This window comes from Mobula birostris, chromosome 12, assembly GCF_030028105.1.
Source record: "Mobula birostris isolate sMobBir1 chromosome 12, sMobBir1.hap1, whole genome shotgun sequence".
Taxonomy (NCBI): Eukaryota; Metazoa; Chordata; class Chondrichthyes; order Myliobatiformes; family Myliobatidae; genus Mobula; species Mobula birostris.
Genome location: NC_092381.1, coordinates 31555538 through 31579838, shown reverse-complemented (window position 1 = coordinate 31579838; position 24301 = coordinate 31555538).

The window sequence follows — 24301 nt, the reverse complement described above, 5'->3', positions numbered from 1 at the left end:
ACTCTCCTCTCTGATCAGATTCCTTCTTCTCTAGCCCTTTATCTTTCTCACCCACCTGGCTTCACCTATCACCTTCTAGTTAGTCCTTCTTCCCCTTCCCTCCACCTTTTTTATTCCAGCAATTTTTCCCTTCCTTTACAGTCCTGAAATGTTGAAAGCTTATTCATCTCCATAGATGCTGCCTGACCTGCTGAGGTTCCCCAGCATTTTGTGTGCGTTGCTCTGGATTTCCAACATCTGCAGAATTCTTGTGTGTACAATCTTCAGCTTGGATTCGTTTTTAAATCACCTCATCTTGGTACCTCCACATTCATTCTTTTTCATGTAGACATCCTGTCGACACTGGACCTTTCCATTTTCCCATCATCCTTTTGAGTTGCCAGTTTGGACCTTCCTTCTCTGAATTGACTCTGATGTACCCAATTCATCTATGAATAATTGCAAATATTATGCTCGATTTTGTTTTTCTGTTGGCTGTTGAAGTATCAGTTCAACCTTGGCAAATGCAGCCCACCAACAGCCATTGATAATGCACTCATTGAATCTTAGCTTTGTCTCTTTCATTACAGACTTACTAATCCATAGAAAATAAAGCTAAGCCTTGACATTGATGCTTGAAGATGTCCATTTTTGCAATTGTGATTTTCTATGGATATGCAGTTATTGAAAGAACAGGAACTTCTCTTATTAGCCCGTTTAACTATTGTCTTAATGTTTAGGGGTTTATGTCTTTAATGCAGCTGTCATTATCAGGCAATGACTAAGATGTGCAATGACTAAGTTGCCATTGGGTTAACCTGCCAACTTCAGCAAGAAGTAAAGCAGGCTTATTGGGCAACTGCCAAACGGTTGCATGGTGACTGCAACAATGTGGTCTGGCCCGTAAACAGCACATTATAAATACCAGTTGTGGCAGCTGTTATACTTCAATATTCTCACAAGCTGATACATTCAATTGGTTAACAATGCTTTGTCTTGCAAAATAGGATAATTAAAAGTTGAATGTTTTATTAATTGAAATTATTCATGTCCAAGTTGCTTTTGTGTCACTTCAACCACCTCTTGCCCTGAGACGGTTTTGTGACCTCAACAGTGTGGCACCTTTCCCCACGTGATGCACCTTTTGGAGTTTTGCAGGAGGCCTGGACCACCCTAGGGGTTCCTTTGTTGGGCTCTTTTCAGACCGAAATATGTTAACCTCGCAGTCAATCTGATCTGCATTTTTCATGAACCCCAATGCAGCACTAGAATTTCTAAGCAGTGTTCTTTCAAGTAGAGTTTCTTCCTGAACTATCTTGTCAGCCAACATAGGTTCAATGGAAAGACAATGGAAACCTTACTGGACTGAGTTTATTGGCGTGGGGGGTTCTTCCAAAGTTACAATGACTGATTTGCCATCCCTTCATCACTCCCACCATAACCAGCCTTGAGAAAATCCTAACATCTGTTTTTAACAAAATTCAATCAGAAGATTCTGCTAAGCTGTTATATTGATTATTATGAGAGCAATCACAGTGTCAGGTTGTAAAGTGGAAGCAGGATACAATCTAACACTGTCCTAGTAAACTGCAGAATGTCATTTAATCCTGTGTTCAATTGCCAGCTCATCTACAGGAGGATGAGTAAAGGTGAGATCAGCTGGAGGTGAAAAAAGATGGTCAACAAAAATCAGTCAGAGATTCAGCCAAATATGTTGAATTAGCTGTGGGGAAAGAGGTGACATTTGCGGGCTGTGGAAGCGTAAGCATGAATCTAATAATCAAATTAGCCAATGATACACTTAAATGCCAATGATATCAAATTGAAAAATTTCATTGAAGATAATAACAATAGAAAATGAGGGTGGAAAGCCAATAATTTACAAAAAAAAGTATTTTTTTCTCTCTGTGGAGATAACTTACTCATATTTTCTAAAGCAACACACATATACACAAAATGCTAGAGGAACACGGCAGGCCAGGCAGCATCTATAGAAAAGAGTAAACAATCCACGTTTCAAACCGAGACCCTTCATCAAGACTGATGAAGGCCCAAAATGCCTATTGTGTACTCTTCTCCATCGATGTTGCCTGGTCTGCTGAATTCCTCCAGCATTTTGTGTGCATTACTTCGAATTTCCAGCATCTGCAGATTTTCTTGTGCTTTTGATAGTTGTATTTTCTAATTGTACTTTGGTTTAGTCATGTAGTCTGTGAACAAGTTTGAGGTCCTGCATATTTTATTGTGTATAGCACTCTGATCAAAATGTGCTCACTAGGGCAGACCACTGGAATTAGCACTCAAAATGTTCTCTCTATACACTGACCTAGCTGTCAACCAGAGGATGTGCGGATGTCAGCATTTGTGATTTGACTTTTCTCGTAGTGGCAGATTTTATTACTCATGGCTTGCTAACTGGTCAGGCTTTGTGGATATGGTTTAGTGGGTTGCTGATTTCTCAAGTAAACCAAGTCAAATCCACAACACTTGAGTTGCATCACTTTAAAAGAAAATTCACTTCAAAAAGGACTCAGTTTTTTTTTCATAAAGGGTTCAATAAAAAAACTGTGAAATGTTAAATAGAGAAAGAAATTCAAAAGGTGTTCTAATCCTGCTCCTTTCCTTATTTGACATGGAGAGCCTCTTGCATCTGTTCCAAAAGGCATTACAGAAAAATCAAAACAAATCCCATTGAACGCAAACAGGAGGAAATCTGCAGACGCTGGAATTTCAAGCAACACACATAAGAGTTGCTGGTGAACGCAGCATCTCTAGGAAGAGGTACAGTCGATGTTTCGGGCCGAGACCCTTCGTCAGGACTAACTGAAGGAAGAGTTAGTAAGAGATTTGAAAGTGGGAGGGGGAGGGGGAGATCCAAAATGATAGGAGAAGACAGGAGGGGGAGGGCTAGAGCCAAGAGCTGGACAGGTGATTGGCAAAGGGGATATGAGAGGATCATGGGACAGGAGGCCCAGGGAGAAGGAAAAAGGGGAGGGGGGAACCCAGAGGATGGGCAAGGGGTATAGTGAGAGGGACAGAGGGAGAAAAAGGAGAGAGAAAAAGAATATATATAAAAAAATGGATGGGGTATGAGGGGGAGGTGGGGCATTAACAGAAGTTAGAGAAGTCAATGTTCATGCCATCAAGTTGGAGGCTACCCAGACGGAATATAAGGTGTTGTTCCTCCAACCTGAGTGTGGCTTCATCTTGACAGTAGAGGAGGCCGTAGATACGACATATCAGAATGGGAATGGGACGTGGAATTAGAATGTGTGGCCACTGGGAGATCCTGCTTTCTCTGGCGGACAGAGCATAGGTATTCAGCGAAACGGTCTCCCAGTCTGCGTCGGGTCTCGCCAATATATAGAAGGCCGCATCGGGAGCACCGGACGCAGTATATCACCCCAGCCGACTCAGAAGTGAAGTGTCGCCTCACCTGGAAGGACTGTCTGGGGCCCTGAATGGTAGTGAGGAAGGAAGTGTAAGGACATGTGTAGCACTTGTTCCGCTTACAAGGATAAGTGCCGGGAGGGAGATTGGTGGGGATGGATGGATGGGGGGGGGGGGGACTAATGGACAAAGGAGTCGCATGGGGAGTGATCCCTGTGGAAAGCGGGGGAGGGAAAGATGTGCTTAGTGGTGGGATCCCATTGGAGGTGGTGGAAGTTACGGAGAATTATATGTTGGACCCGGAGGTTGGTGGGGTGGTAGGTGAGGACAAGGGAGACCCTATCTCTAGTGGGGTGGCAGGAGGATGGGGTGACAGCAGAAGTGCGTGAAATGGGGGAGATGCATTTGAGAGCAGAGTTGATGGTGGAGGAATCCCATTGAATTACACTCAGTAATGAAAATGCAACAGTTTGCAAAAGTTCAGCAGGTCAAGTGTCATTGTCAGAGGGAAAAACGGAGTTAATGTCTCTGGTCTGTGTCCTATCATCAGAGTATATGTATTATGCTCAGTATCCACTTCATCAGATACAGGAAGTACCTATAACATGGCCATTGAGTGTATGTTCATGGTATTCTGCTGCTGTAGCCCATTCACTTCAAGGCTTGACATGTTGTGCACCTTGATCATGCCGGCAGGCTTTTATGCAATGAGTTGCAACGTGATTGGCTAATTAAGGCTGAATCAAGGAGGCAGGGTCCAGGCCCAGAGCATATCAAAGTGACAGAACCTGATGTTTGGATGATGATTTAAGCGCTGGGCCAGATTGAAAAGGTCAGGGTGTTGGGATCCGATCCGAGGGATGGGCCGGTTCGGCTCGCTGAACTAAGAGCTTGTGGACAGACTCCCTTTGTGGACTTTAGTTCAGAACACTATTTGCTTGCATTTATTTTTGGCATGATTTGCTTTTTTTCTCTCTGCACATTGTGTGTTTGATGGTCTTTTTTTAATGAGTTCTTCTGGGTTTCTCTGTTTTGTGGCTGCCTGTAAGGAGATGAATCTCAAATTTTGCATAATGTATACACGCTTTGATAATAAATGTACTTTGAACTTTGATTAGATATGCAAGGAGCTCTACTGGAATACCTAATAAAGTGGCTACTGAGTGTATACTAGAACATTTTTATTTGGCTTGATTTCTGTGTCCTTAGTGGATGAGATGGGTGTAAGCATCAGCTTGTTCTGCCCTCAGCCAGCTGCAGAATTGAAGCTCGTTGAGTTCTGTGTGCACTGACTGCATTCCCTGTGCAATAATTAACGTGTTCTCATTATGGTTTCTCCCTTGGCACACTAACCTGTCCTGCTGTTTGTTTATAGCAGCGAAGTGCATCACTCTTAATCTTATCGTGGAATGATTAAGAAATGATGTAAACCTGGGACTTAGGCGTGAAAGTGATATCACAGAAGGTCAACGTGGAACATCATAAAATTGCTGAACATTGATTCTGGTTGCTGACTGTTAACTGGATGTTCTCCTTCAATAAATCCATGCACTGACCCTATCCTCTATCTTCTCCTTATCTGCTCTAACTAACTCTGGGAAGCTGTGAAATATTGTAGTTTAGTGATACTCATCTTTTCATTCCAAAACACGACATGCACTGATAAATTCAAGGGCAATGCGCTTTCATTATTATTCCATTATGTTCTCGGAGCCTGACATGGATTGTCCATGTATTCTGCTCTTTCTGCTTCAAGAAACTATGATAAACGGATCGCCCTCTCTAGCTGACAGCCATTGCCTCACACCTAAAACAAGAACAGATTACAGCACGCTTTCTCTGGTATGTTCTGCTGTTTATTCACTTACTTTAACTGTTCCTCAGGAGGCCTTGGAATGCAGAGTAATGACCTAATCAGGGAGAAAGGGTCATTGTGTCCTCTCACCATGAAAACAAAGACAGAAGAATTGGAATAATGTTATCTGTTGTTATATTACAGTCACTAAAAAGAAATTTGAATCACAGGTCATTTTCTAGTAATGTTCCACAGAGTGTGATATTTTAGTTTCAGTGCTAGATTCAATAAGGTGCCCCAAACTATACAAGATGTTCAACGCTCCTATATTTCAAACTCAAGAGTCTCTTTAGGGGGGGAGAGGAGCATTTAGGATTCATTTTAAATGTTCATCATCTTGCACAATAGAAAAATTCAATAGCGATGGTGAACATGACTTTTGGAAGATTTGAGCTCCAACCCATGCACATTTGATTGGTTAACTATAATGGGCCCTTTTTGTCTTTTTCTCCCCCCTTTCTTTTGCTTACTAACCCTTTAGTTAAGTCAATACTCATAAATATAATTCGTATGCAGTGTGCTATCTGTTATTTCCTGGCTTTAGCAGAGTACCAAATAACACAGCATACACACAAACTGGGCTTTAGGTGGAAGAGACGTCCCAATGTCATGGATTTGGTGGGACCAGAATGTGTATTCTCTAGATTTACGCGGCCCCAGAATCGTGAGTCGTTTTGGCGCAGAGTGGGAAGGCTGCCAGCCAGGGCTCACGAGCTGTTCCCAGAGAAGCCTGAGAAAATGAGGGTTTCACATGCAATTATAGTGTCATACAGCAAAGAAACCAGCCCTTCCAACATTACCCACCCATCAGATTCTACCAATCATCTATTTGAGACAATTTACAATGGTCAATTAACCTACCAATTCACACCTTTTTGGGATATGGAATGAAACTGGAGCACATTGGATTTCCACATTAACAGACTGCGTCTGTCTCAAAATCCGTCCCCTTACCTAGAAACTTAATTCAATCTTGCAATCAAATGCTGCAATGTGTATTGCGGTACTGTGATTGTTATTAGATACAGTAGCTATTCATAGGCCATTAGGCTGTTAACTAAATTTGGCTCATTACTCTGTTATTAATCTTTAGAGCCTAGTTGCCTATTCGTTTAAAATTGCACTATTTTTCAGTAATGCACAGACTATGTGTTTCATATATACATTTGGCAACGTGGCAGGTTGGGTAAGAGGTACTTACGAAGGCATGTGAATACAAGAAGATAAACAAGTAGGAACACGAATAGGCCACCTGGCCCTTAAGCCTGCCCAGCTGTGCAATATGATAATGGCTAACGTATGTTAGCCTCAAATCCTCTTCTGCATCGGTTCCCAAAACACTCATTCTTCAATCTTTCAAAAACGTTTCTATTTCCACCTTAAATATTTAGCCTCCACCACCCAGAATCCTCTGGGGCAGAGAATTCCAAGGATGCTTAGATGTGTAAACAGAGGCACTAAAAAAAGGTCATGGTAAACATTTTCATATTGAATGATACAAAATGAGTATTATTAATAATTTTAAGCCAGGCATTTTAAAAAGGAAGCCAATGGCTTGTGTGGGGTAGAGCAGATTTACTATGCTGAGACCAACAATGAAAAATTAATCTTAGATGAGAAAAGCTGCCCTTGTGGTCATTAAAGAAAAGGAGGTTGAAGGAATATGTAACAGAGGTATTTAAGATTCAAAGGGCAAAGTTTAAAGTAAATTTATTATCAAGGTACATATATGTCACCGTTAACAACCCTGAGATTCGTTTTCTTGTGGACATACTCAATACATCCAATAACCATAATAGAATTAATAAAAGATTGCCCCGGCAGAAATTACACCCAATGTGCAAGAGACCACAAATTGTGAAAATGCAAAAAGAAAGACAAAAAAAGTAGTAGTAATACTAATAATAAATATAGAGAACATGAGATGAGGAGGCCTTGAAAGTGAGTCCATAGGGGCAAGTGAAGCTGAGTGAGGTTCTCTCATCTGGTTCAGGAGCCTGATGGTTGAGGGGTAATAATGGCTCCTGAACCTGGTGTTGTGAGTCCTGCAATTCCTTTCTTCCTGATGGCAGCAGCGAGAAGAGAACATGCCCTGGGTGGCGGGGTCCCTGTTGATGGATGCTGCTTTCCTGTGACAATGCTCCGTGTAGGTATGCTCATTTCTGGGAAGGGCTTTACCTGCGATGAACTGGGCCATGTCCACTGCAGTTTGCAAGATTTTTCATTCAAGGAATTTGGTGTTTCTATACCAGGCTGTGATGCAGCCAGTCAATATACTCTCCACCACACACCTATAGAATTAGTCGAAGTTACAGATGTCACGCTGAATCTTTGCAAACTCCTAAGGAAGTAGAGGCACTGCTGTGCTTTCTTCCTAATTGCACGTACGTATTGGGCCTAGGACAGATCCTTTGACATGATAACACTGATAAATTTAAAGTCACTGATGAGGACTGGCTCATGGACCTCCGGTTTCCCTCCCCTGAAGTCAATAATCAGCTCCTTGGTCTTGCTAACTTAGAGTAAGAGGTTGTTGTTGTGGCACCACCCGGCCAGATTTTCATTTTCCCTTCTATATGCTGATTTGTCACCACCTTAGATTTGGCCTACGCCACGGGTGTTGTCAGCAAACTTAAATCTGACTTTGGAGTTGTGCCTAGCCTCACAGTTATAAGTGTAAAGCAAGTCGTGCATGAGGCTAAGCACACAGCCTTGTGGTGCAACTGTGCTGATGGGGATTGTGGAGGAGATGTTGTTGCCAATCTGAACTGACTAGTGAGTAAATTGAGAATCCAATTGCACAAGGGTGTATTGAGGCCAAGGTCTTATGGCTTATTGATTAGTTTTGAGGGGATGATAGTATTGAATGCCAAGGTGTAGTCAATAAAGAGCATGCTGAGGTTCATGTCTTTGTTGCCCAGATGTTTCAGGGTTGATTGAAGAGCCAATGAAATGCCATCTGCTGTGGACCTGTTGTGCCAGTAGGCAAATTGGAGTGAATTCAAGTTGCTTCTTGGGGAGGAATTGATATGTTTCATCACCAAACTCTGAAAACGGTTCCTCCCTGTGGATGTGAGTGCAAAAGGCCGATAGTTACTGAGGCAGGTTACCATGTCGTTCTTGGGCGCCGGTATAATTGCAGCCTGCTTAAAGCATGTGGGTACCTCAGACTGTTAAAGCGAGAGGTTAAAGATATCAGTGAACACTCCAGCTAGTTGATGAGCACAGGTCTTTATTACTGAGCGAGGTACCCAGACTAGGCCGGATGCTTTCCATGGGTTCACCCTCATGAAGTATACTCTCACGTTGGCCTCAGAGATTGAAATCACAGGATCATCAGGGGCTGTGGGAGTTTGTGATGGTTCTTCCATGTTTTGACGGCCAAAGTGAGCATAGAATGCATTGAGCTCATCTGGAAGTGAAGCCCCTTTGTCACCTTCAGTATGTCACTTGATCAGCTTTCCAGAGACAGCCAGAAGGATGGTAGCTTCACTTTGTAAGATGTGATGGCACTCGAGCGCTGCCACAGCTGTCGAGCATCCTTCATTGATTCAAGTTTAGTCTGGAATTGCCACTTCACCCATGAGATGGCTTTCCGGAGATCATCAACGAGTGTTTTCTATAGATAAAGGAAAAATTCAGAAAGAATAATGAGACAAAACTTGCAATTGAGTGAGCAAGGAAATGAGGGGAATTACTTTCAAGCAGGGAGCTGTTAAAATTAGAAACACCAACTAAAGCAGAATCTGTGAAAATTTTAAAAACGCAATTGGATCAGATGGGGACTAACTAACAGAGTTAAAGGGGAGAACATTGGGGCATGGGGGTCTTTCAAAGACTTGACATAAGCTTGATGAAATCTCCTTCTCTGTTGTAAAGTTTCATAATTTCATAAATGCGCAGAAGTTTGAGTTGGAAGCATACACCAAAGGTTGTGTTGAAGATGTCTACAATGTTCCGAGAAATGGCAACAGTTCCCTTTGCCTTTATTGAGTAGATTAAATTTCCTGTGCAAACAACAGTGAATTTGGAAAATATAATTTCCCATGTGATAACTTTTGATTTCCCAATGATGCTTTGGATCTATTAAACAGTTATCATACTAGAAGTTCCCAGTAGTTATTCTGGGATAGTTACCACTTGGGCCCTGTGCGAGATATAAAAAGACTCCTTTTGTTTTAATGAACAAATTTCTGAAAGGATGGTAACTTCAATTTATTTTTGTTAATAGAATTAACTTGAGCATATTCATTTATTTCTTGTGTTAATTAGTCGTGTAGTATTTTGAATATACATGAAATTCGGGGTGTGTGTTAACCAGCTGTCAAAGCATTACTGTGAGTGGAGCTTTCCACATACAGTACAGGACTCTGTGTTGCTGCCCAAAAGGAGCAGTGGTCCTCCAATGGAGGTTAGTGGTCCTTGTAGTAATGTCAGTAGATGCCCAATCTACAATTGGCATCGCTTGTGCAAAATGATACCACTGTTATGTAGTTCATGAATAGCAGAAGCAAGCTGTGACAGGTGTGTCAGGCCCTGCTCCAAGATGAGGATTGTTTCACCTATGCCACTGAGTGGAAGTCTGAGAGGCCTGAAAGTAGATCTTCCTCTCTGACCCCATCCACAAATAATTTCTTAATTATTTTCCTCCTCTGCTTCAGTAGATGTCACTGCTGCTGTGATGATATTGGGTTTGCTGACCATGAAGTTCTAAACTCAAACAAAGAGCTTAAACACCTTGGATATAAATAACCACGATTACTCTCAGTAAAGAGAGATTGTACTGTAACTACTTAATCTTCAAAGACTAATCCACTTCCCTGTTTATTCTCTATGGCGAGTTCAGCTGTCAATATCACTATTTGGGAGGTGGGTCTCCCCCTATCCCCCACCACCAAGGCAAAGATACTTCCAGGTAACAAAATAGTTTAAAACACAATTCATTTATTTTCAGTGATACATATTTAAATCCAAACAACACTCTTAAAACACATTTAAAATTCACAGAGGATTTCTATCTTAAACATTTCCAAATTACAAGCCACTTCTAAAACAGAAAGCATTTCAAAAACACAGGTATACTTCCTATAAACTAAAAAAAACATACTAATGATGCAGTCGAATGAATCACCCGTCACAGAAAATGAAGCCGGGGAATAGATTCTAGTTCACCCAGTGTTTCTTTTATGTTTCTTGATGTTCCTTACCCCATTCCTAATAAGCCTGAACTTCTCTGCACATTTATACACTTTCTTCGCTCCTTGGGTGACTTCATATGTACAGTATATGATATTTCTTCAGTTGTCCTTTTTACTCAAATGGTATAATAGCTTTTTGGTTACACAGATTCCAGCTACCACAATTGATGCTGTGAATTCTAACTACCTTAAGTACATAAGACTCCCAACTTATTAATAGATCAGTTATTGATATGCTACGTGGTTTATCTCCATTGACTCTGCAAGCTTCTTTGAACTAAGCAACTTAACCAGTTTTGTCTATTCTGAAACAAGCCAAATTAAATTGGGATCTCTTGGGGGAAGTATGACCTGTTCAAAAAGGACGGGTTACGCCTGAACCCGAAGGGAACCAATATCCTGGCGGGAATGTTTAATAGAGCTGTTAGGGAGGGTTTAAACTAATTTGGCAGGGGAATGGGAACCGGAATGACAGAGTGGAGGAAGGGGAAAACAGAAATAAATTTAAGATAGTGAGCAGTAAAGATGTCAGGAAAGACAGGCAGGTGATGGGGCAAATTTGTAGCCATTGGGATGAGTTGCAGTACAATAAAGTTGCAGTGAAATCAAAGCGAGAAGTAGCAAATACTGGTCTTAAGGTGTTATACTTAAATGCATGCAGCATAAGGAATAAGGTGGATGATCTTGTCGTACAGCTACAGATTGGCAGGTATGATATTGTGGCCATCACTGAGACGTGGCTAAGGATGCATGTCTCTGGGAACTGAACGTCCAAGGATACACGGTGTATCGGAAGGTTAGGAAGGTAGGCAGAGGGGGAGGTGTGGCTTTATTGGTAAGAAATGATATTAAATCATTAGAAAGAGGTGATATGGGATCAGAAGGTGCAGAATCTTTATGGGTTGAGCTAAGAAATCGCAGGGGTAAAAGGACCCTGATGGCAGTTATTTATAGGCCTCCAAACAGCTGCAGGGATGTGGACTACAAATTACAACAGGAAATAGAAAAGACTTGTCAGAAGGGCAGTGTTATGATAATTGTGGGGGATTTTAACATGTGAGTGGATTGGGAAAATCAGGTCGGCACTGGATCTCAAATGAGAGAATATGTAGAATGTTTGCGAGATGGTTTTTTAGAACAGCTTGTTGTTGAGCCCACTAGGGGATCGGATGTACTGGATTGGGTATTGTGTAATGAACCGAAGGTGATTAGAGAGATTGAGGTGAAGGAACCCTTAGGAGGCAGTGATCGTAACATGATTGAGTTCACTGTGAAATTTGAAAAAGAGAAGCCGAAATCTGATGTGTCGGTATTTCAGTGGAGTAAAGGGAATTACAGTGGCATGAGAGAGGAACTGGCCAAAGTTGACTGGAAAGGGACTCTGGTGGGAAAGATGGCAGAGCAGCAGTGGCTGGAGTTTATGCAAGAAATGAGGAAGATGCAAGACAGGTATATTCCAAAAAAGAAGAAATTTTCAAATGGAAAAAGGATGCAACCATGGTTGACAGGAGAAGTCAAAGCCAAAATTAAAGCAAAGGAGAGGGCATAACTTCAGGATTGAAGGGCGCCCTTTCAGAACAGAAATGCGAAGAAATTTTTTTAGTCAGGGGGTGGTGAATCTATGGAATTTGTTGCCACGGGCAGCAGTGGAGGCCAAGTCATTGGGCGTATTTAAGGCAGAGATTGATAGGTATCTGAATAGCCAGGACATCAAAGGTTATGGTGAGAAGGCGGGGCAGTGGGACTAAATAGGATAAAATGGATCAGCTCATGATAAAATGGCGGAGCAGACTCGATGGGCCGAATGGCCTACTTCTGCTCCTTTGTCTTATGGTCTTATACAAGGAAGCAGAAATTAGTGGGAATACAGAGGATTGGGAAGTTTTTAAAACCTTACAAAAAGAAATTGAGAAGGTCATTAAGGGGGAAAAGATTAACTATGAAAGGAAGCTAGCAAATAATATCAAAGAGGATACTAAAAGCTTTTTCAAGTATATGAAGAGTAAAAGACAGGTGAAAGTAGATATAGGACCAATAGAAAATGATGCTGGAGAAATTGTAATGGGAGATAAGGAGATGGCAGAGGAACTGAATGAGTATTTTGCATCAGTTTTCACTGAGGAAGACATCAGCAGTATACCGGACACTTAAGGGTGGCAGGGTAGAGAAGTGTGTGCAGTCACAATTACGACAGAGAAAGTACTCAGGAAGCTGAATAGTCTAAAGGTAGATAAATCTCCTGGACCAGATGGAATGCACCCACGTGTTCTGAAGGAAGTAGCTAAGGAGATTGCGGAGGCATTAGCGATGATCTTTCAAAAGTCGATAGATTCTGGCATGGTTCCGGAGGACTGGAAGATTGCAAATGTCACTCTGCTATTTAAGAAGGGGGCAAGGAAGCAAAAAGGAAATTATAGACCTGTTAGCTTGACGTCGGTGGTTTGGAAGTTGTTGGAGTCGATTGTCAAAGATGAGGTTACAGAGTACCTGGAGGCATATGACAAGATAGGCAGAACTCAGCATGGATTTCTTAAAGGAAGATCCTGCCTGACAAACCTATTACAATTTTTTGAGGAAATTACCAGTAGGCTAGACGAGGGAGTTGCAGTGGATGTTGTATATTTGGATTTTCAGAAGGCCTTTGACAAGGTGCCACACATGAGGCTACTTAACAAGATAAGAGCTCATGGAATTACAGGAAAGTTACATACGTGGATAGAGCATTGGCTGATTGGCAGGAAACAGAGAGTGGGAATAAAGGGATCCTATTCTGGTTGGCTGCCGGTTACCAGTGGTGTTCCACAGGGATCAGTGTTGGGGCCGCTTCTTTTTACATTGTACATCAACGATTTGGATTATGGAATAAGTGGCTTTGTTAAGTTTGCTGACAATACGAAGATAGGTGGAGGGGCCGGTAGTGCTGAGGAAATGCAGAGTCTGCAGAGAGACTTGGATAGATTGGAAGAATGGGCAAAGAAGTGGCAAATGAAATACAATGTTGTAAAGTGTATGGTTATGCTCTTTGGCAGAAGAAATAAACGGGCAGACTATTATTTAAATGGAGAAAGAATTCAAAGTTCTGAGATGCAACGGGACTTGGGAGTCCTCGTACAGGATACCCTTAAGGTTAACCTCCAGGTTGAGTCGGTGGTGAAGAAGGCAAATGCAACGTTGGCATTCATTTCTAGAGGAATAGAGTATAGGAGCAGGGTTGTGATGTTGAAGCTCTATAAGGCGCTGGTGAGACCTCACCTGGAGTACTGTGGGCAGTTTTGGTCTCCTTATTTAAGAAAGGATGTGCTGACATTGGAGAGGGTACGGAGAAGATTCACTAGAATGATTCCAGGAATGAGAGGGTTAACATATGAGGAAATTTTGTCCACTCTTGGACTGTGTTCCATGGAGTTTTGAAGAATGAGGGGAGACCTCATAGGAACATTTCGAATGTTGAAAGGCATGGACAGAGTGGATGTGGCAAAGTTGTTTTCCATGATGGGGGAGTCCAGTATGAGAGGGCATGACTTAAGGATTGAAGGGCGCCCATTCAGAACAGAAATGCGAAGAAAATTTTTTAGTCAGAGGGTGGTGAATCTATGGAATTTATTGCTTCCGGCAGCAGTGGAGGCCAAGTCATTGGGTGTATTTAAGGGAGAGATTGATAGGTATCTGAGTAGCCAGGGCATCAAAGGTTATGGTGAGAAGGCGGGGGAGTGGGACTAAATGGGAGAATGGATCAGCTCATGATAAAATGACGGAGCAGACTCGATGGGCCGAATGGCCGACTTCTGCTCCTTTGTCTTATGGTCTAAATAATGCATTGTTTTACACTGTACCTCCCAAGAAGCAATAAGCCTGGTGCTGTGACCAACTTCCTACTTTCTCCAGGCAATGCTTCTGCTATATATAGAGCTTGTTTGCGAAACTGTTTTCAAACTTCAAACCAATTATAGCTTGCTATTTACATTTTAAGAACTGAAAACCAGCTCCCATTTGCAACCAGAAGCTAACCAAAGAATATAGTTGAAAGTTTACCTTGCACTGTGTTTAGAAATCTGAGCTTGGCAAAAACATGAGGCCCTGCGGCCCAGGAAGTGAAAGTCCATCACACTGCTACACAGCTTCAAGGACTTGTGTTTGGTCCTGACCTTAGGCATTGTCTGAGTGTTCTCCCTCTGATGTGGGTTTCCCCTGGGTGCGTTGGTTTCCTTCTAAGTATGTGCTGGAGGATAATTGTCAGCTCCAAGATGCCCCCAGTGCGCAGGTGACTGTTAGGAGAATTGCAGGAATTGATGGGGGGGGGAGGGGTAATGGAACTAATGGGTGCTCAGAAAGTTAGCAAAGACTGAATGAGTGAACGGTATTTTCTGATTCAATTTCGGGTAAGTTTATTGTCATTAACACAAGAGAATATACAGTTGATGGAAATCCAGAGCAACTCATGCAAAATATTGGAGGAATTCAGCAGGTCAGGCAGCACCCAATGAAATATATAAACAGTTGATATTTCAGTATGATACCCTTCATCACATCTGGAAAGGAAGGGGGAAGAAGCCAGAATAAACAGGTGGGAGGAAGGGGAGGAGTACAGGCTGGAAGGTGATAGGTGAAGCCGGGTGGGTGGGGGATTGGGGGACTGAAGTAAGAATATGGGAGGAGATTGATGGAAGATGTGAAGTGCTGGAAAAGTAGGAATCTGATGGGAGAGGAGAGTGGACAATGGGACAAAAGGAAGGAGGATGGGCACCAGGTGGAGGTGATAGGCAGGTGGGGAGAAGAAAGGAGGTAAGAGGGACGCCAGCAGGGAAATTGAAGGCGGGGGTGAAAATGACCGGAAGCTGGAGAAATTGATGTTCATGGCATCGGGTTGAAGGCTACCAAGATGGAATATGAGACATGTTCCTCCAACGAAAGAGTGACCTCATGGTGGCAGTAGAGGAGGCCATGGACCGATATATTAGGACAGGAATGGGGATGGGAATTAAAATTCTGCAGATGGAATGAAGGAGCTTGACAAGGCAGTTCCCCCAATCTACAGCAGGTCCCACTAGTGTAGAGGAGGCTGCGTCAGAAGAACAGGATACAATAGATGGCCCCAACAGATTTGCAGGTGAAATGTTGCCTCACATTAACGGACTGATTGGAGCCATGAATAGAGGTGAAGGAGGAGATGAATAGGCAGGTGTAGCATTTCTTCCGCTGCAGAGGTAAGTGCCATGAGGGAGATTAGTGGCAAGGGATGAATGGACAAGGGAATCATGGAGGGAGTGATCATTGTGGAAGTTGGAGAGTTGGGGAGGGGAGGTAAAGATGTATTTGGTGGTAGGGTCCCATTGAAGATGGCAGAAGCTGTGGAGAATGAATTGTTGGATCCAGAGGCTCATTGGGTGGTAAGTAAGGACAAGAGGAACTCTATCACTGTTAGGGCAGTGGAAAGATGGAGTGAGGTTGGATGTGTGGGAAATGGAGGAACGTAAACACAAAATACTCTGCAGATGCTGGGGTCAAAGCAACATGCACAACACGCTGGAGGAACTCAGCAGGTCAGGCAGCATCCGTGGAAATGGACAGTCAACGTTTCGGGCCGAGACCCTTCGTCAGGACCATGAAGGAGATGTGAAAAAGGTGACTTGTCCAGTTGTCATCAACTGATGATGACTCTAAGCCCAAGTCTGCGGATCCACTGGGGAAATTGAAGCCCAATGTCTACGAACCAGGGAGCCCACTGGAATTTGAAGGCAGGAGACATGCTGTTGTGGCGTTTGATTTCTGTAATGTGCATGGGTAGTGGGGTGGAAGGCAGGAACAGGGCTGGAGTTGCTGTTGTTGTTTTGTTGTTTGTTGTGTTCTGTGTTGCTCTGCTGAGTATTTTGGGCAAGCTCTGCTGGTGTCAAACTGCGTGGGCTGTCGCCAACACATCCTTGGGTATGTTGATTGTAAATACAAACGACACATTTCACTGTATGTTTGAATGTACCTGTTATAAATATAAATGACTCTGAATCTAACAGCTGTGGGGATTAAACTGATGTTGAGTCTGATTATCCAGGCTTTCAAACTTCCGTATCTTCATCCAGAAGACAAAAGGGAATGGTCAGGGTGTCAGTATTTACCTTCCTCAATCAACACACAATGAAAATGGACTGGATAGAAGGAAGTTTGATAGGAGTAGGCAGTTTAAGTGGTTTTGGCATGGACTAGAAGGTCCTGTTTCTGTGCTGTACTTCTCTGTGACTATGACTCAGAGCAGCGGAGACAATTTAGTGGTGAGAATTACTTTAATAATAAATTGCAAAATAACAAGCCACGTGAGTCCACAAAACAAGAGAGAATAGATACTTAACATGAAGTAACCAGGTAACTGAAGGCTAGGAGAAACTGGTTTGAGGTTGGCTGGCTCCAGGGCCGGACTTTAGGCCGGGCTAGGCTGGGCTGCAGCCCAGGGGCCAGAGCTGCAGAGGAGCCCAAAATAGGTAGCTATCATCATCACAGGCAAAAAAAATAGAAGAGTGGAGCACAGAAAAGAAAAAAGAAACAAGAAAAAGAGGACCGTGAGAAAGAAGCATTAAAAAAGATATTGAAGTTGACAGAATTTTTTAAAACTGTTCTCGATGATGCAGCAGTACCATTGCTCTTGTCACAGTCTGAGACCGGTGGACAAACGAAGACTTGTTCAACAGCTAGCGCTAGCACCAGCGTTAGCACAGGACCTCCATCCTTGCCACAGTCAGCAGCTAATGTTGAAGAGGCAGGGAGCATGACTTTGGGATTCCCGACCACAGAGGATTCTGAACAACCAAGTCGGGCTGCCATTAATGTTAACGTTACCGCTACTGAGGATCCTTACAGCACTGATTCTGCTCACTGGAGAAAGGAAACATTAAGATGATTCAGTCCGAGCGTACTGGGCAAAGAAAGGGCCGGAGTCCTGCCAGAATAAGGATGTGGATATCGAAGCTTTGGAACGAGTATACAAATAGCAGAAACGTTTTTTCTCCAAATTTCACTTCAAACGCAAGCTTGTAAATGGTGAGTACATATCAAGGCAGTGGCTCTTATATTCCCCTCCCACCGGCTGTGTGTTTTGTTTTGCATGCCGCATCTTCAGTGATGGTAACTGTCATCTTTGAAACTGGCTTTAGCGACTGGAAACATGCCGCTGAGCACATAGGAGAGTATGAAACTGGGTTTTAGTGATCTGATCGAGGACTTTGCTGCAAAGAAATCCAGAAAAACTAGGCTTTAATTTTGAAAAACAAGCATCTGACTTTGTAAATATCTAGGCTTATGCGTCAGTGCTGTTCCTGTTTTTGTGGCAATAGGCTAATAGTTGACTGTTTATAAACTTAGTAAGTAATAAGTGGTCTTTACTCTGCAAGCCACACAGCACAACAATAGGTTAATATGTGCTAGATATCACTTTTCAAAAAGATTGTTGGAGTATTGTCAAGTTTCCTAGTTTGCCATAGTGCCATCTCTCTTGGCCTTTTTGTCTCTCATTTCCATTTTACTTTCTCAGAACACACAGTTGAGAAAAATACCTAGATAAAAATGCTTTGGCATTGTTTGAGAAATAAGGCCTATGGTATGTGCAGCAATAGCTAAATAAAGATTTAAGATTGGGTACATCATACTTCATCTCCCTCATAACTTTACTAAGCCAACTAAGCCTAAGTCAATTTTTGAGTACTTTAGATGCTGTCCTTCAAACTAAAAATCTGCATTACTTTCTGTCCTCCCTCTTAAGGCCTGTAAGTTTAAGGCCTATGTATTGTACTAAACCAATGCCTTGGTCCACAGCTTTGATATTTAGACTGGTATGACCTTTGCTCTTGTTCTTACCTTTTCTTGCTTGGTACAGCAGCATTTTACAGTGTGGGCAGGAGCCTATCAGGGCCTCCAGCCCAGGGGCCCTGGCCCCACTAAATTCGGCCCTGGCTGGCTCAAATGAGTGAACAAGGATTGTGGATGAAAGATGGGTTTAAATAGGCTGCAGGTGATGAATTGGAAGTGAGTGGCAGATGATTCCTGTTAGCCAGGTAGAGACTGGGAGAAGCCTGCCTGTACAAGCCTGATAGGAATTCCCTCCTATAGCCGGTATCCAACGATCTGGATGAGGCCAGTGGAACTCCTCAATGAGCAATGTATCCAAGATGAAATTGGATGGCACCCAAGACCTCTCCTCTGGGTTGTACCCTTCCCATGGCAATGTGAATCCATTAACTGGGGAAACATGTACACTGGACCACTTTCCAACATCCTAAGTTCTGAAGGTGCAGGCTCAGGTGGGATGACTGGTCCATGGACAATGGGCTTGAAGCAGGACACATGAAAGGTAGGTGTGATCCTGAGGGGAGGTGGCAGCTGGAGACAGTAAGTGACTGGGTTGATGTGATGGGTAAACTTGGAGGAACCAATGAAGTAGAACAAGAGCTTGTGGGAGTTGATATGCAGGGGCATAATTCAGGTGGACACCCAGACATAATGGGTGGAGATGTCTGGCTGGGTACCATGGGCAGTTGGCCTGGCAACAATAGGCATGATTAGCAGTGAGGGTGGTCCTTTGTGCCCTCTTCCAAGCATCCCGGCAGCAGCAAACCAGGGATCTGGCAGACAGGAGATCCTCTGTTGGCTTATCTGTAGGGAACGATGGGGATTGGTAGCCAAGAAGCACCTCAAAGGATGACAGACTGTAGCAGAGGAGGTGTGAGGTGGTGGGACAGTTTGGCCGGGAGCAGATAGAAACATAGAAACATAGAAAATAGGTGCAGGAGTAGGCCATTCGGCCCTTCAAGCCTGCACCGCCATTTATTATGATCATGGCTGATCATCCAACTCAGAACACCGCCCCAGCCTTCCCTCCATACCCCCTGACCCCCGTAGCCACAAGGGCCATATCTAACTCCCTCTTAAATATAGCCAATGAACTGGCCCCAACTGTTTCCTGTGGCAGAGAATTCCACAGATTCACCACTCTCTGTGTGAAGAAGTTTTTCCTAATCTCAGTCCTAAAAGGCTTCCCCTCTATCCTCAAACTGTGACCCCTTGTTCTGGACTTCCCCAACATCGGGAACAATCTTCCTGCATCTAGCCTGTCCAATCCCTTTAGGATCTTATGCGTTTCAATCAGATCCCCCCTCAATCTTCTAAATTCCAACGAGTACAAGCCCAGTTCATCCATTCTTTCTTCATATGAAAGTCCTGCCATCTGATGATAGTTCATATGATAGTTCATATCATATTCATATGATAGTTCTGTATGGAAGGGTTAGAGGCAGCGAAGCATCGCAGAAACTTTTCCACTTGCTGATTGGCTCTTTCTCACTGTCCATTGGCCTGCGGATGACAGCCAGAGGACAAGTGCACTGAGGTGTGAAGGACGGAGCAGATGGCTTGCCAGGCACAGGAGAAAATTTGTGAGCCTGGTTCCACACAATCCCTGAGGGAAGCTGTGGAGGTGAACTGACATGCTGAAGAACCAGGTCCACCATCTCAGCAGCTGGCGGAAGTGTGGGGAGGGCAAGAAAGTGGGCCACCCTTGGAGAACAGGTCTATTACTGTCATGATCACTGTGGCCCCATCGGGAAGATGCAGACCCAGGATGAAATCCATGGTAACACGCACACAGAATGCTGGAGGAACTCAGCAGCCAAGTAGCACCTATGGAAAAGGGTACAGTTGACATTTCGGGCCAAGATCCTTCAGCAGGACTGGAGAAAAAAGAGATAAGAAGGCAGAGTAAGAAAGTTGGGGGGAGGGGAGAGAGAAACACAAGGTGATTGGTGAAATCAGGAGGGGGAGGGGTGAAGTAAAAAGCTGGGAAGCTGATTGGTGAAAGAGATACATGGCTGGAGAAGGGGGAGTCTGATAGAACAGAGGACAGAAGGCCATGGAAGAAAGAAAAGGGGTGAGGAGCACCAGAGGGAGATGAGGGGTAGGCAAGGATATAAGATGAGAGAGGGTGAAGGGGATGGAGACTGGTGAGAGGAGGGGGGTGAATTACCAGAAGTTTAAGAAATCGATATTCATGCTATCAGGTTGGACGCTACCCAGACGGAATATAAGGTGTTGTTTCTCCAACCTGAGTGTGGCCTCATTGCGACAGTAGAGAAGGCTACCCATGCAGAGCTCATTGAGTTCATCCACTTTGCCTTCAACTTACACCCTGTCCTTAAATTTACCTGGTCCATTCTGGACACCTCCCTTCCCTTTCTGAAACTCTGTCTCTAGAGACAACTTATCTACTGATGTCTATTATATACCCACGGACTCTCACAGCTAACAACAGGAATTCTGCAGATGCTGGAAGTTCAAGCAACACACATCAAAGTTGCTGGTGAAAGCAGCAGGCCAGACAGCATCTCTAGGAAGAGGTACAGTCGACGTTTCAGGCCGAGACCCTTCGTCAGGATTAACTGAAGGAAGAGTTAGTAAGAGATTTGAGAGGGGGAGGGGGAGATCCAAAATGATAGGAGAAGACAGGAGGGGGAGGGATGGAGCCAAGAGCTGGACAGGTGATTGGCAAAGGGGATATGAAAGGATCATGGGACAGGAGGTCCGGGGAGAAAGACAACGGGTGGGGGGGGGGGAGATCCTAGAGGATGGGCAAGGGGTATAGTCAGAGGGACAAAGGGAGAAAAAGGACAGTGAGATAAAGAATGTGTGTATAAAAGTAAATAACGGATGGGGTACGAGGGGGAGGTGGGGCATTAGCGGAAGTTAGAGAAGTCAATGGTCATGTCATCAGGTTGGAGGCTACCCAGACGGAATATAAGGTGTTGTTCCTCCAACCTGAGTGTGGCTTCACCTCGACAGTAGAGGAGGCCGTGAATAGACATGTCAGAATGGGAATGGGATATGGAATTAAAATGTGTGGCCACTGGGAGATCCTGCTTTCTCTGGCGGACAGAGCGTAGGTGTTCAGCAAACCGGTCTCCCAGTCTGCGTTGGGTCTCGCCAATATATAGAAGGCCACATCGGGAGCACCGGACGCAGTATAACCCACCACTAAGCACATCTTTCCCTCTCCCCCCACCCCCCCCCCTGCTTTCTGCAGGGATCCCCTTGTCCATTCGTCCCCCCCATCCCTCCCCACTGATCTCCCTCCTGGCACTTATCCGTGTAAGCGGAACAAGTGCTACATATGCCCCTACACTTCCTCCCTTACCACCATTCAGGGCCCCATACAGTCCTTCCAGGTGAGGCAACACTTCACCTGTGAGTCGGCTGGGGTGATATACTGTGTCCGGTGCTCCCGATGTGTCCTTCTATATATTGGCGAGACCTGACGCAGGCTGGTAGACCGGTTTGCTGAACACCTACGCTCTGTCCGCCAGAGAAAGCAGGATCTCCCAGTGGCCACACATTTTAATTCCACATCCCATTCCCATTCTGACATGTCTATCCACGGCCTCCTCTACTGTAAAGATGAAACCACACTCAGGTTGGAAGAACAACACCTTATATTCTGTCTGGGTAGCCTCTAACCTGATGGCATGAACATCAACTTCTCTAACTTCTGCTAATGCCCCACCTCCCCCTCGTACCCCATCCGTTATTTATTTTTATACACACATTCTTCTCTCACTCTCCTTTTTCTCCCTCTGTCCCTCTGACTATACCCCTTGCCCATCCTCTGGGTTCCCCCCCCCACCTTGTCTTTCTCCCCGGACCTCCTGTCCCATGATCCTCTCAGATCCCCTTTGCCAATCACCTGTCCAGCTCTTGGCTCCATTCCTCCCCCACTGTCTTCTCCTATCATTTTGGATCTCCCCCTCCCCCTCGCACTTTCAAATCTCTTACCTACTCTTCCTTCAGTTAGTCCTGATGAAGGGTCTCGGCCTGAAACGTTGACTGTACCTCTTCCTAGAGACTCTCACAGCTACCTGGTCTATACTTCTTTCCACCCTACTTGTAAAGACGCCATCTCCTTCTCTCAATTCTTCTGTCTCTGCTGCATCTGTTCTCAGGATGAGGCTTTTCATTCCAGACGAAGGAGGTGTCCTCCTTCTTCAAAGTAAGGATCTTTCCTTCCTCTATCATCAACACTGCCCTCAACAACACTGCTTGCATTTCATGTACATCTGCTTTCACCCCATCCTCCTGCCACAATGCTAGGCTTACGGTTCCTCTTGTCCTCACCTATCACCCCACTAGCCTACGCATCCAGCACATAATTCTCCGTAACTTCCACCATCTCCAATGGGATCCTACCACCAAGCACATCTTTCCCTCCGCCCACTTTCTGCTTTCTTCAGTGATCATTCCCTTGTCTATTTGTCTCGCCCCACTGATCTCCCTCCTGGCACTTGACCTTGCAAGCAGAACAAGTGTTACACCTGCCCTACACCTTCTCCCTCACTACCATTCAGGGCTCTAAACAGTCCTTCCAGGTGAGGCGACACTTCACTTGTGAGTCTGTAGGGGTTATCAACTGTATCTGTTGCTCTGGATGTGGCCTGCTGTATATTGGTGAGACACAACATAGATGGGAGACCGCTTCACCAAAGCGGGCCACCCATTTTACTTCCACTTCTCATTCCCATTCCATTAGGTGTGTCCTTGGCCTCCTCTACTGTCACGATGAGGCCACACTCAGGTTGAAGGAACAACACCTTATATTCCGTCTGGGTAGCATCCAATCTGATGGCATGAGCATGCATTTCTCCAACTTCTGGTAATGGGCCTCCCCCTCCTTCTCCAGTCCCCATCCCCTTTTCTCTCTCTCACCTTATCCGCTTGCATGTCCATCTCCTCCCTTTGGCAGTTGTCCTCCCCTCTTTTCTTTTTTCCATGGCCTTCCGTCCTCTCCTATTAGATTCCCCCTCTTCCAGCCCTGTATCTCTTTCACCAATCAATTTCCCAGCTCTTTACTCCATCTCTCCTCCTCCTGGTTTCACCTGTCACCTTGTGTTTCTCCCTCTCCTCCCCTTACTTTCTTACTCTGACTTCATCGTTGTTTTGTAGTCCTGATGAAGGGTCTCGGCTCGAAACATGGACTGTACTCTTTTCCATAGGTGCCGCCAGGTCTGCTGTGTTCCTCCAGCGTCTTGCGTGTGTTGCTTGGACTTCCAGCAATCTGCAGATTGTCTCTTGTTCGTGATGAGATCCATGGTGATGTGGTGAAGGGCCAGTAGGGGCTGCAGGAGCCTCGAGGGTCGCGAATGGAACTGGGAACATTGAGGGCAGGCAACAAGAGAAACTCACACACGGTGCATCTACAATCATGGTAAGCCACCAGAACCAGCATTGTAGAAAATCCAGGGTCCATTGTGTGCCTGAATGGCCAGGCAGTGGTGAGGTCTGGGCCCACTGGAATCATTCAGAGTGCAAGGCCACTGGTATGTACATGCGATTGTCTGGTGTGTTGGCCGGAGCAGGTTCTTGATGTATAAGAACATAAGATATAGGAGCAGAAGTAGGCCATTCGACCCATCAAGTCTGCTCCGCCATTTAATCATGGGCTGACCCAATTCATCGGGTCATCCCCACTCCCCAGCTTTCTCCCCATACCCCTTGATGCCCTGGCTAATCAAGAACCTATCTATCTCTGCCTTAAATACACCCAATGACCTGGTCTCCACAGCTGCTCGTGGTAACAAATTCCACAGATCTACCACCCTCTGACTAAAGTAATTTCTCCGCATCTCAGTTCTAAATGGACGTCCTTCAATCCTGAAGTCGTGCCCCCTTGTCCTAGAATCCCCTACCATGGGAAATAACTTTGCCATATCTAATCTGTTCAGGCCTTTTACCATTCTGAATGTTTCAATGAGGTCCCCCCTCATTCTCCTGAATTCCAAGGAATACAGCCCAAGAGCTGCCAGACATTCCTCATACGGTAACCCTTTCATTCCTGGAATCATTCTCATGAATCTTCTCT